This window comes from Temnothorax nylanderi, unplaced genomic scaffold (assembly GCF_030848795.1).
Source record: "Temnothorax nylanderi isolate EJ_2023f unplaced genomic scaffold, tnyl_v1.0 TNYL_tig0459_pilon, whole genome shotgun sequence".
Lineage (NCBI taxonomy): Eukaryota > Metazoa > Arthropoda > Insecta > Hymenoptera > Formicidae > Temnothorax > Temnothorax nylanderi.
This window is the reverse complement of record NW_027249521.1, coordinates 69,631-82,957: the sequence shown is the minus strand read 5'-3', so window position 1 is coordinate 82,957 and position 13,327 is coordinate 69,631.

The following is a 13,327-nucleotide window of genomic DNA, read 5'->3' as shown; positions in this document are numbered from 1 at the left end:
ACGTCGTGCGATTCGTGCGAATAGATCGAGACAGACTTATGACTGTCTGTCTCTTTCTTTCCTTCGTGCCGCTCGAGCGCGGCGCTGACGATACGTTCAATAAAGAAAGAGTTAACGAAATCCACATTATTAGTATATTACACTACAAGGGCCGAAAGTGTGAGATTCCTGCACTGCGCGCCATAATGCCCGAGGCGAAGCCGAGGCGAAACCAATGCATAAAAGGTAAACTTTCTGCCGTGGAATCGGGGAAGAAAGTACGTACTTTCGACCGGGGTAGTAAGAAAAAGTAATTTGTTTTGAACAGTAAAAATATTTAGATATACATATTCTTTGTACATAATATATTTTTTATATACAGTATATAATAAAATTATAAAAATCCTAAAACAAAAAATAATGAAATGCCACTCTTGGCCAACGTGTACGTTTTGTTTAATGCCATATTAAATATATTTTAAAAACATTTTTTTATAAAAATTTTGAAAACATTTCTTAATAAAAATGAAGTAATAATTTTTTAATAAGTAGAATAACTTTTTTTAAAATTAAGATCGATATTTATATCTCGTATTTATATTACATGTACAACGTACATGTTGTTGCTCGACGGAAACCGCGAGAAGGTGGTGGTCTCTTCCGTCATGAAGTTTAAACAATTGTTATTAATTAATAAAAAATTTAATTAGAAAATTTTATAATTGTAACGCACACAAATTATTGCACACTAATATATTCAAACATAATATTAATACAATATATACAATACAATACAACATATTACAACATATTACAATATAATACAATATATTAAACAAACAATTGTTTATACTTCCTATTCATTTTAAAAGGGGCAGTCCTCTGTATGATCCTGGTATCAGCCATGCTCAACGTCGGAAATTGTCATGTCCAATATTAAATGGAAGTAGAGATCGGTTTTGCGTCAAGAACCTTTTAAAATATACAGAAAATGCACGAAATTAGCATCTCCGTCAGCTGCAACTCAGATCAGGATTTATTGTAATCGGTAACAATTATTGTAATTATGTGGCCTGTGACGGCGTTTAATTCGAAGTTGGCTTTGACTTTATTTCTTTTGCGTGTCGTAATCGTTCCATCGGCGATAACTATAATTTTCATTGTTGATAATGTGAACTCTAACAGTTATAATTATTTTTATTTATATTACTTGTAAGTTTGAATGTAATGCCCTGAGAAAGACCAAGTAGGTCGAAACGTTGACTCGATAATTATAATTCAAAATGTATATATAGCTTTTTATTAATACCCTAATATTGCTCGGAATATCGGCCGTAACATTACTTGGTTTTTAATTTTAATATTTTATTTACTTATAAATAAGATACTGAAAATAATGCGACATCGTAAAAATTATAAAATATCGCGAAACAATTTTTCATATACAATAGAATAATTATAGGTAATTATGTTGTAATTATATTTATCATATTATCTATAATTATATTATTCCAGTAAACACATACTTAGTCGGTGGAATAATAGTTGCAGATGCATAATACAATTATAATTACATAATCACCTATGATTGTTATATTGTATGTAATAAATATTAATTGTGTGTATCAAATTGTATTAAAAATGTTCTTTTAATCAAATGCACGCGCGAGCAATACAGCGTGACTGACCATTTTTACGCGTTCGCGGTTCTGTATTTGAACCTTTTATCGACCGTGGCTGTAAGTAGGTCGGTAACCGACCTAGAGGTAGCGCGCTCATCTGCACCGCTCTGCACCGTAGCTCACCGGGTAACGGAACTCATTTATGCTCCTCACTGTACCCGGGTGACGTTTCCGAACGCAGCCAATGTGGTGTAAAAAAGATAAACTCTGAACTAGTGCAGCCAGTTCAGCTGCAAAGAACTGTGCTGCGCTAGTGCTACTACACTGCTGTTAGCAACTGTCGGGCACCGACCGTCAGACGTCAAATGAACGACGCCGACACTTTGTATTGTCCAGCAACGATAATAAGTCCCGGGGGTCGATCATGAAAGATTTTCACTTTTTTGAAAATATTTACGTGAAAAATGAAAAAATGATATTACATTTTTACATGGTACACATTTTATAATATACTAATTTGGACGTGATTTAGTTAAAAAAGACATACTGCCTGCCATTGGTTTCACTGTCTATGACATAAATATTGTTTTCTATCATAAATTTTCAAAACGTCAAATTTTTCACGTGAACTTTTAGGCTGCGTTCGGGGAGCGCGCTATTAGCGCTATTGCATCATTCTATCTTTATCGCTCATCAAGTGTAGAACAAGGATAGAATAAGCAAATAGCGCTAATAGCGCGCTCCCCGAACGCAGCCTTAGGGCCTAAGCAGAATGGCTGTCTTATAACCTTAAGGCAGTGTTTTATGCCTTAAGTCTTTGTCTTATGTAACGCACAATACTGTACAGTAAGGCATAAAACACTGCCTTAAGGTTATAAGACAGCCATTCTGCTTAGGCCCTTAGTGAGCGGTTTTATGACCTCTTTTCATGAAAAAATGTATATTTTTTACGATTCGTATGTATTTGAAATGAATGTCCGATAAAGAATCTACATATGAAATCGTTTGGGTAAATATGCATAATAGGGGACCCAGCCCCAATGACCTTGACCTTGACATATGTTGTCAAGGTCACCCTCCTGAGTGACCTACAGAAAGTTTTAGCCGTCGCTCGTTTTTTATTAAAAAGTTATTAACAAAAAAAGTTTAAAAAATATAGTAGTTATTTTGAGTATTAAAAGGTATAAATGACTAATAAATATGTCGAAATAGTTCACACATACACTTTCCTACATTCTCACTAACCTACATAGGTTAGATGACGCGCTTTAAACACTTAAATACTTTTAAAGCGCGTCATCTAACCTATGTATTTTTTAAAATATCCTACCTACATAGGTTAGATGACGCGCTTTAAACACTTAAATACTTTTAAAGCGCGTCATCTAACCTATGTAAGTTAGTGACGCGCTTTAAACAGTTAAATTTCATGGCAGAGAATAGTTAGTATATTGAAAAGTATATATCTCTACTTTAACAAAAGACTGTTCATTGTATCAACGATTAGCTGCTTTAAATGACTTTTCTTTGTTCATACGTGTACTATTTTTACATACACTTACAATTAGTCATTTATGCCTTTCAATATACTCAAAATAACTACTATATTTTTGAAACTTTTTTTGTTAATAACTGTTTAATATAAAACGAGTGACGGCTAAAACTTTTTGTAGGTCACTCAGGAGGGTGACCTTGACAACATATGTCAAGGTCAAGGTCATTGGGGCTGGGTCCCCTATAATGCATATTTACCAAATTATGTAATACCTAGCCGAAATATAGATTTTTAGTTATTCATGTTAAAAGAAGAAGGCGCTAGTGTTCCCGAAGGTCCGTCGTCATCCGTCTGCAGTTAGAATTAATATAAACGTTTAACAAATTATTTTATACTGAAACAAATAACATTGTAACATGATATTGATAACGTTGTAATCAGAGCTCGGCAAGAAATTTCGGCCGATTTTTAGTTGACTCCGCCTCCCGCTCTCCTCTTACCGCGACGTCCCGCGCGCAGCCTACGAGCTTCGCGAGGCTCAGGACCGTGCCGTTTCGCGACCGCATCACCGTACGGCGTACCGGCACCCCGCGAATAGTTTTCCGCATCACCCATGGGGTACTATTATTGACGCGTTTTTTTTTAAGTGGTATCCCCTGTAGGCCTAATCCACTGAAGACAGACAACCCTTTCATAAATTTAATTAATTGGAACTTTAATTAATGAAGAAGCAGAATTATATGTGTATATATATATATATTTATATATAAATCTCTTAAGTGAAATAAAAAATACTCACATTCAGAATAACTATTTTCGGGATTTTTTACAAGCGACAGCAGGTAAAGAATTGTCGCTTAAACAAGAACGTTTTTCATTTTTGATAAGTTTCATTTTTGAGAAAGAAGTCTCACACAAATATGTAGATCCGAACATAGAATAAATTCGGAGTCCAAAATCTCGAAGCTTGGGGTAGGATGATTTCGATAAAGTTTTATAAAAATCTGCACCGGTTTCTTTAACCGTTTTAAAAGAAATATCATTTTGCAGATCACATAATTCATCCTGTAAATTAAGATGCTGTTCTTCGATTGGCGCTGTATAGTCATTCAGTCGATTACTCGAATTATATACTCACATTCAGAAAAGTTAAGTATTATTGAAGGATTGAAATTAGTTTATCAAGAATGGTTATTTTTTCAAGAAGGTGCAATATCTTCTTCTAAATCTTTCTCTCAAAAATCCCTACTAGCCTCTTATGCTATTTCTTTGCTTATAGCACAAAATTCGAAGCCATTTACCGAAGGTACTTTCGTGAAAAACTGTATCATCGAAGCAGTGAAAGCTTTCGGTAATTCCTTGACGCTTATGATCAAATGTATATATACTTTGAAATTATTGTTTGAAATTACCCCTAAAAAAGAGATTCATTTAGAAAAAGATTTATTATAAAGACAACCATTTGTTGAAGAATAAGATTTATCAATCGTATTTAGTTTACATAATCTATATATCTTTCTGTCATCTGTCAGTCGTGTGTGTGTGTGTGTATACACACACAGAAGAAATATACAGTGAGAGTTAGGCCTCTATGGGTGCATTCGGGGAGACGCTATTAACGCTATAAACGCAAACGCTATGAATTTCGTTCGAGGAGCCAATAGCGCGATAGCGATAGCAAGCTCCCCGAACGCAGCTTAAGCGCCAATAGCATTTCGTGCCTCACCTCGAAAATAATAGCGAAAATAGCGCGAGTGATGACGTCACGCTGCCTTTACAGTGACGTCATCATCGTATATCACAGCGCCACAAAGCGTCTCCTCGAACAGTTTTGGACGATAATTGTGCTAATAGCGTGCTCCCCGAATGCACCCTATGACTGGTCTCTCAGGCAAGCGCGGCTTGTTCGCTGTACCGTACAAACTGCTTGACACTCCCAGGCTAAAACTGCCTGAGTGCCGAAGCTTCTGTAACTTCACCCGCCGGCTTAAGAGTCAGGTCATAATAGCCGTGGCCATCGGCTGTAGAGACTTAAAATTTTTTCCCGTGCATGACTCTTTTACGCGACGCGACGAGTTGCGAGTACTCGAGATGTTGAGATCTCATATAACGAGTGAACGGATCAAGTTCTAAGTAGGCTTGATCGATAGCTTGGGGTCGATTTATAAAAAAAGTGTTTTTATTTTTCCCTTACGTGCCCTACGAGCGGAGATATTGCGACGCAAAGTCTAAATGTGAAAATTTTATATTAAGATTAGTTTTAACTTGTTGAATGATCTTTCACAATTATCTGTGTTAATGTATTGTTACGTCCAACCCCGGGATTAGGATAAGAAAACTTGGGAAGCGAAGGAAAGGCTAACCAGAGGGGTCGGGGTAAGGAAGGACGCAACTAGACGCTTAAGAATACTGCTCGCAGGTACGCGCTCTGAGGCGCGTGGCGCGAGCCGAACGCACTTTTATGACTCAGGAAGGGTCAGGGTCCGTAGGGACCCTAGGACGCCTTCTGTGAGCGGTGCGATCGTCGGTCCTCTTTTAAATCAAGGAATTCAATCCCTTTAACTTAGGATCGGACCTCGTGCGATTTCGAGTGGGAGATGGGTGGTAGGTGAGGTCTTAAATTAAAGAAAGAATGGAGATGTCTTTAACATAAGTAATTATATTTATTTGACATAAAAAAAAAATGTTATTTAGTATAAAAAAAAATATAATTATAAACTAGGCGTTAGTGTAAAATGTGTATATATATATAATTGAGAGTTGGTGTGCGCATTCTTCGCGGGTATAACAAAAGTGCGGGACGATCGGGCAGGACCTTTTGAGGGGAAATCTATTTGAAAGTGGACATCCTGCCCGCTATTATTACATCAAGATCGGGATTGAATAGCATAATGATTTGGTTAGGTGTGCGTGCGGTGTATATGAGTACTTGAAACTAATTTAAGTCGACATTAAGAACTAAATATAAAGAAAAGTTTGGGGAGTGAAAGCAGAGGGACAAGAATTTATGGATAAAAAAAATGATTGTTAATCTAGGGTCACTATTTCGGGACCGACCATTTCCTCGTGGGTGTCAAGGGTCGAGGCGGTCGACGGAGTCGGGGATGGTCCTCGGGAAGAGGAGGGGGAGTCGGGAGGTTCGAGGAGGGTGGCGGGATCGGGGTTGACGGGGACCACGCGAAACGGGGCCACGCGACAAACAGGGCGAGAAGATGAAAGGAAAGGGCGAGAAGGCAGGACGACAGGGCGAGAAAGGGGGACAACGGGGCGATTCTGCTGTGAAGAACAGGGTTCCTCTGTAAAAGCTGGCGGAGGGGGTGGAGTGGCGAGTCGCGGAGGACCTGCGTTGACTGATTCCTGAGGGATGTCAAGCTCCCTTCGCCCCCGCTTGTTCTGACGATTCCTTTCGTGTCTCGTGGCGTTTTTCGACCTCTTGTGGGTGGGACAGCCCGAATCCACTACAAGTTAGCGGATTGTTAAATATTAAAGTCCTTTAACTGTGGGGAAGTCACCTCGGGTTTCGGAGATTAAAGAAATCAAAAGAATACCTCGAATCCACTGACGAGTCAGCTAACTCGAAGTAATAGAGAGAGATTATTCCGAGCCCACCGAAAAATCGGCTAACTCGGAACAACGAAGGGAGATTATTCCGAGTCCACCGAAAAATCGGCTAATTCGGAACAATAGAGATTTTTCCGAATCCACCGATAAATCGGCTAATTCAGAACAATAGAGATTATTCCGAATCCACCGATAAATCGGCTAATTCGGAACAACGAACAGAGATTATTCCGACTCCACCGAAAAATCGGCTAATTCGGAACAATAGAGATTATTCCGAATCCACCGATAAATCGGCTAATTCGGAACAACGTACAGAGATTATTCCGACTCCACCGAAAAATCGGCTAATTCGGAACAATAGAGATTCTTCCGAATCCACCGATAAATCGGCTAATTCGGAATAGTGAAGAGAATTGGAGGGTTGGAAGGGTTAATGTTTAATGTTTAACCGAGGGACTTCCCGAACGCGTGAGTGTTCGAGTGAATACAAAAGGGGTAAGATAATGATAAAAGGGGGCCGATATCAGTATGTGAATAGGTATGTAGAGGACTTACTTCTTGGTGCTGATCAAACTAAAGTAGAACAGCTGAATCTCTTTGAGCCCCGTGGGTAGCTAGCTGGATCTCTTTGGGCCCTTTGGATAGCCTCTCGTCGACACTCGGTGAGTTTAAGTCCACGCACAGAATTTAACTTAAAACTTGAGATCGGATTTGAATGTGATAGTGTTCGTAAACGGAAGAGAGGCGAAGTAAATTGAACTGGGCCGAAGAGGTGAACTGTCAGAAGAGAAGCTGAACTAAGAGGGCAAGTGCTGCGATGTCGAGATTTATATAGGAAAGTTCTAAGGATGGGAAGGGTGAATTGCGTGTGGGATGTGTCAGGTTTTCATTTTGGGAACTTCTGGTTGGCGGGATGTTTCTAATTTTTGTCTGAAGGATTTCTTATTGGGCGAGATGTTTCTCACCCAAGAGCTAGATTCTTAAGTCTTTGCCTATCCTAGAAGCTTAGAGACGGTTGTCGATTTTTCCGACTGTTCATTGGCGAGTCTTCTCGTAAGGCCCCCACTGTCTTATTGGGGGTGCAACCCATCGCTTCCTCCAGTGACTCACTTGTTTTTCGGTTAAGTTTCTCCTTTATTAAGGTTTCTTTTTTATCTCGCGGCCCTGTTTTTGTGTTGACGGACGATGCACACCTCTCAATCTTAAATGCAAGCAAAAAACTCCGCCACGTGTATTTACGGACACGTCTCAGGCTTTGTTTCCGCTTGTCGGAAACATCGTACGTGCATTTTGAAAGCTCGCTTGATGCAATAAAGATCTTCATCAACCCATTAAGGCCCATTTGGCGCATCGAGTCGCCAGGTTTACATTCTTTCAGTTTTAGGCCTGACAAGGCCGATGAAAATCCTGTCACGTATGCCCCGTCCGTCACTAATTCGTCATTTGGAAGGTTATGTCGCTGAAGCTAGCAGCGGGCGCTAGCAGCGGAACGTCTCGCGGACAGGGCCGAATATCATGTGGGTTCCTCGGGGGGTACGAACGTATCGTAGGTTAATTACTATCGGCCGCTGGGCTTTTCTTAGATATAATTAATTAATGAAGATTAAATATATCTATATGTATATTTTTTTGACAATATTCAAACTGTTTTTTCATCGGATTGATATAAAAATATGTTTTAATTGTTATAGATTATTCGATAAATAACTGTAGAACATAGCAAAGAGCGATTCTCTCCAAATTTTTAGGGAATCACGTTCTTGCGATAACAAAACGATTCAGCAAATATTTCCGAGGGGACGCGGTTTCCTTTAATTGTTATTAATTTTTTATTAATAATTTATTTAGTAGCGACCGATAGCAAAGAACGATTCTCTCCAAATTTTTATGGAATTACGTTCTTGCGATAACAAAACGATTCAGCAAGTATTTGCGAGGGGACGCGGTTTCCTTTAATTGTTATTAATTTTTTATTAATAAATTTATCCAGCAGCGACCGATAGCAAAGAACGATTCTCTCCAAATTTTTATGGAATTACGTTCTTGCGATAACAAAACGATTCAGCAAGTATTTGCAAGGGGACGCGGTTTCCTTTAATTGTTATAAATTTTTTATTAATTATTTATTCAGTAGCGACCGATAGCAAAGAACGACTCTTCCAAATTTTTATGGAATTACGTTCTTGCGATAACAAAACGATTCAGCAAGTATTTGCGAGGGGACGCGGTTTCCTTTAATTGTTATAAATTTTTTATTAATAATTAATTCAGTAGCGACCGATAGCAAAGAACGATTCTCTCAAAATTTTTATGGAATTACGTTCTTGCGATAACAAAACGATTCAGCAAGTATTTGCAAGGGGACGCGGTTTCCTTTAATTGTTATAAATTTTTTATTAATAATTAATTCAGTAGCGACCGATAGCAAAGAACGATTCTCTCAAAATTTTTATGGAATTACGTTCTTGCGATAACAAAACGATTCAGCAAGTATTTGCAAGGGGACGCGGTTTCCTTTAATTGTTATAAATTTTTTATTAATTATTTATTCCGTAGCGACCGATAGCAAAGAACGACTCTCTCCAAATTTTTATGGAATTACGTTCTTGCGATAACAAAACGATTCAGCAAGTATTTGCGAGGGGATGCGGTTTCCTTTAATTGTTATTAATTTTTTATTGATAATTTATTCTCTGGCGGTCGAAAGCAAAGAACGATTCTCTCCAAATTTGTATGGAATTACGTTCTTGCGATAACAAAACGATTCAGCAAGTATTTGCGAGGGAACGCGGTTTCCTTTAATTGTTATTAATTTTTTATTAATAAATTTATCCAGCAGCGACCGATAGCAAAGAACGATTCTCTCCAAATTTTTAGGGAATCACGCTCTTGCGATAACAAAACGATTCAGCAAGTATTTGCGAGGGGACGCGGTTTCCTTTAATTGTTATAAATTTTTTATTAATAATTAATTCAGTAGCGACCGATAGCAAAGAACGATTCTCTTCAAATTTTTATGGAATTACGTTCTTGCGATAACAAAACGATTCAGCAAGTATTTGCGAGGGGACGCGGTTTCCTTTAATTGTTATAAATTTTTTCTTAATAATTTATTCAGTAGCGACCGATAGCAAAGAACGATTCTCTCCAAATTTTTAGGGGATTACGTTCTTGTGATAATAAAGATCGAGAACGACCACTAGAGAATAAATTGTTAATAAAAAATTAATAACAATTAAAGGAAACCGCGTCTTATTGCAAATACTGGCTGAATCGTTCTGTTGCCACAAGAACGTAATCGCCTAAAAATTTGGAGAGAATCGTTCTTTGCTATCGGTCGCCAGAGAATAAATTATCAATAAAAAATTAATAACAATTAAGGGAAACCGCGTCTTGTTGCAAATACTAACTGAATCGTTTTGTTGTCACAAGAACGTAATCTCCTAAAAATTTGGAGAAAATCGTTCTTTGCTATCGATCGCCAGAGAATAAATTATCAATAAAAAATTAATAACAATTAAGGGAAACCGCGTCTTGTTGCAAATACTGGCTGAATCGTTTTGTTGTCACAAGAACGTGATCTCCTAAAAATTTGGAGAGAATCGTTCTTTGCTATCGATCGCCAGAGAATAAATTATCAATAAAAAATTAATAACAATTAAGGGAAACCGCGTCTTGTTGCAAATACTTGCTGAATCGTTTTGTTATCGCAAGAACGTAATTCCATAAAAATTTGGAGAGAATCGTTCTTTGATATCGGTCGCTACTGAATAAATAATTAATAAAAAATTAATAACAATTAAAGGAAACCGCGTCCCCTCGGAAATACTTGCTGAATCGTTTTGTTATCGCAAGAACGTGATTCCCTAAAAATTTGGAGAGAATCGTTCTTTGCTATCGGTCGCTGCTGGATAAATTTATTAATAAAAAATTAATAACAATTAAAGAAAACCGCGTCCCTTCGCAAATACTTGCTGAATCGTTTTATTATCGCAAAAACGTAATTCCATAAAAATTTGGAGAGAATCGTTCTTTGCTATCGGTCGCTGCTGGATAAATTTATTAATAAAAAATTAATAACAATTAAAGGAAACCGCGTCCCCTCGCAAATACTTGCTGAATCGTTTTGTTATCGCAAGAACGTAATTCCATACAAATTTGGAGAGAATCGTTCTTTGCTTTCGACCGCCAGAGAATAAATTATCAATAAAAAATTAATAACAATTAAAGGAAACCGCGTCCCCTCGCAAATACTTGCTGAATCGTTTTGTTATCGCAAGAACGTAATTCCATAAAAATTTGGAGAGAATCGTTCTTTGCTATCGGTCGCTACTAAATAAATTATTAATAAAAAATTAATAACAATTAAAGGAAACCGCGTCCCCTCGCAAATACTTGCTGAATCGTTTTGTTATCGCAAGAACGTAATTCCATAAAAATTTGGAGAGAATCGTTCTTTGCTATCGGTCGCTGCTGGATAAATTTATTAATAAAAAATTAATAACAATTAAAGGAAACCGCGTCCCCTCGCAAATACTTGCTGAATCGTTTTATTATCGCAAGAACGTAATTCCCTAAAAATTTGGAGAGAATCGTTCTTTGCTATCGGTCGCTGCTGGATAAATTTATTAATAAAAAATTAATAACAATTAAAGGAAACCGCGTCCCCTCGCAAATACTTGCTGAATCGTTTTGTTATCGCAAGAACGTAATTCCATAAAAATTTGGAGAGAATCGTTCTTTGCTATCGGTCGCTACTGAATAAATTATTAATAAAAAATTTATAACAATTAAAGGGAACCGCGTCCCCTCGCAAATACTTGCTGAATCGTTTTGTTATCGCAAGAACGTAATTCCATAAAAATTTGGAGAGAATCGTTCTTTGCTATCGACCGCCAGAGAATAAATTATCAATAAAAAATTAATAACAATTAAAGGAAACCGCGTCCCCTCGCAAATACTTGCTGAATCGTTTTGTTATCGCAAGAACGTAATTCCATAAAAATTTGGAGAGAATCGTTCTTTGCTATCGACCGCCAGAGAATAAATTATCAATAAAAAATTAATAACAATTAAAGGAAACCGCGTCCCCTCGCAAATACTTGCTGAATCGTTTTGTTATCGCAAGAACGTAATTCCATAAAAATTTGGAGAGAATCGTTTTTTGCTATCGGTCGCTACTGAATAAATTATTAATAAAAAATTAATAACAATTAAAGGAAACCGCGTCCCCTCGGAAATACTTGCTGAATCGTTTTGTTATCGCAAGAACGTAATTCCATAAAAATTTGGAGAGAATCGTTCTTTGCTATCGGTCGCTACTGAATAAATTATTAATAAAAAATTTATAACAATTAAAGGGAACCGCGTCCCCTCGCAAATACTTGCTGAATCGTTTTGTTATCGCAAGAACGTAATTCCATAAAAATTTGGAGAGAATCGTTCTTTGCTATCGACCGCCAGAGAATAAATTATCAATAAAAAATTAATAACAATTAAAGGAAACCGCGTCCCCTCGCAAATACTTGCTGAATCGTTTTGTTATCGCAAGAACGTAATTCCATAAAAATTTGGAGAGAATCGTTCTTTGCTATCGACCGCCAGAGAATAAATTATCAATAAAAAATTAATAACAATTAAAGGAAACCGCGTCCCCTCGCAAATACTTGCTGAATCGTTTTGTTATCGCAAGAACGTAATTCCATAAAAATTTGGAGAGAATCGTTTTTTGCTATCGGTCGCTACTGAATAAATTATTAATAAAAAATTAATAACAATTAAAGGAAACCGCGTCCCCTCGGAAATACTTGCTGAATCGTTTTGTTATCGCAAGAACGTGATTCCCTAAAAATTTGGAGAGAATCGTTCTTTGCTATCGGTCGCTGCTGGATAAATTTATTAATAAAAAATTAATAACAATTAAAGAAAACCGCGTCCCCTCGCAAATACTTGCTGAATCGTTTTGTTATCGCAAGAACGTAATTCCATAAAAATTTGGAGAGAATCGTTCTTTGCTATCGGTCGCTGCTGGATAAATTTATTAATAAAAAATTAATAACAATTAAAGGAGACCGCGTCCCCTCGCAAATACTTGCTGAATCGTTTTGTTATCGCAAGAACGTAATTCCATACAAATTTGGAGAGAATCGTTCTTTGCTATCGACCGCCAGAGAATAAATTATCAATAAAAAATTAATAACAATTAAAGGAAACCGCGTCCCCTCGGAAATACTTGCTGAATCGTTTTGTTATCGCAAGAACGTGATTCCCTAAAAATTTGGGGAGAATCGCTCTTTGCTATGTTATGCAGTTATTTATCAAATAATCTATAACAATTAAAACATATTTTTATATCAATCCGATGAAAAAACAGTTTGAATATTGTCAAAAAAAAAATATATATATAGTTATATTTAATCTTCATTAATTAATTATATCTAAGAAAAGCCCAGCGGCCGATAGTAATTAACCTACGATACGTTCGTACCCCCCGAGGAACCCACATGATATTCGGCCCTGTCCGCGAGACGTTCCGCTGCTAGCGCCCGCTGCTAGCTTCAGCGACATTGGAAGGTTGCGTTTAAGCGCCTAGGTAAACAGATACTTTACCTATATATAAAAAAAGGAAAAGGAATGTGCAAGGATCAAGGCTCACTCGTCGATCGAC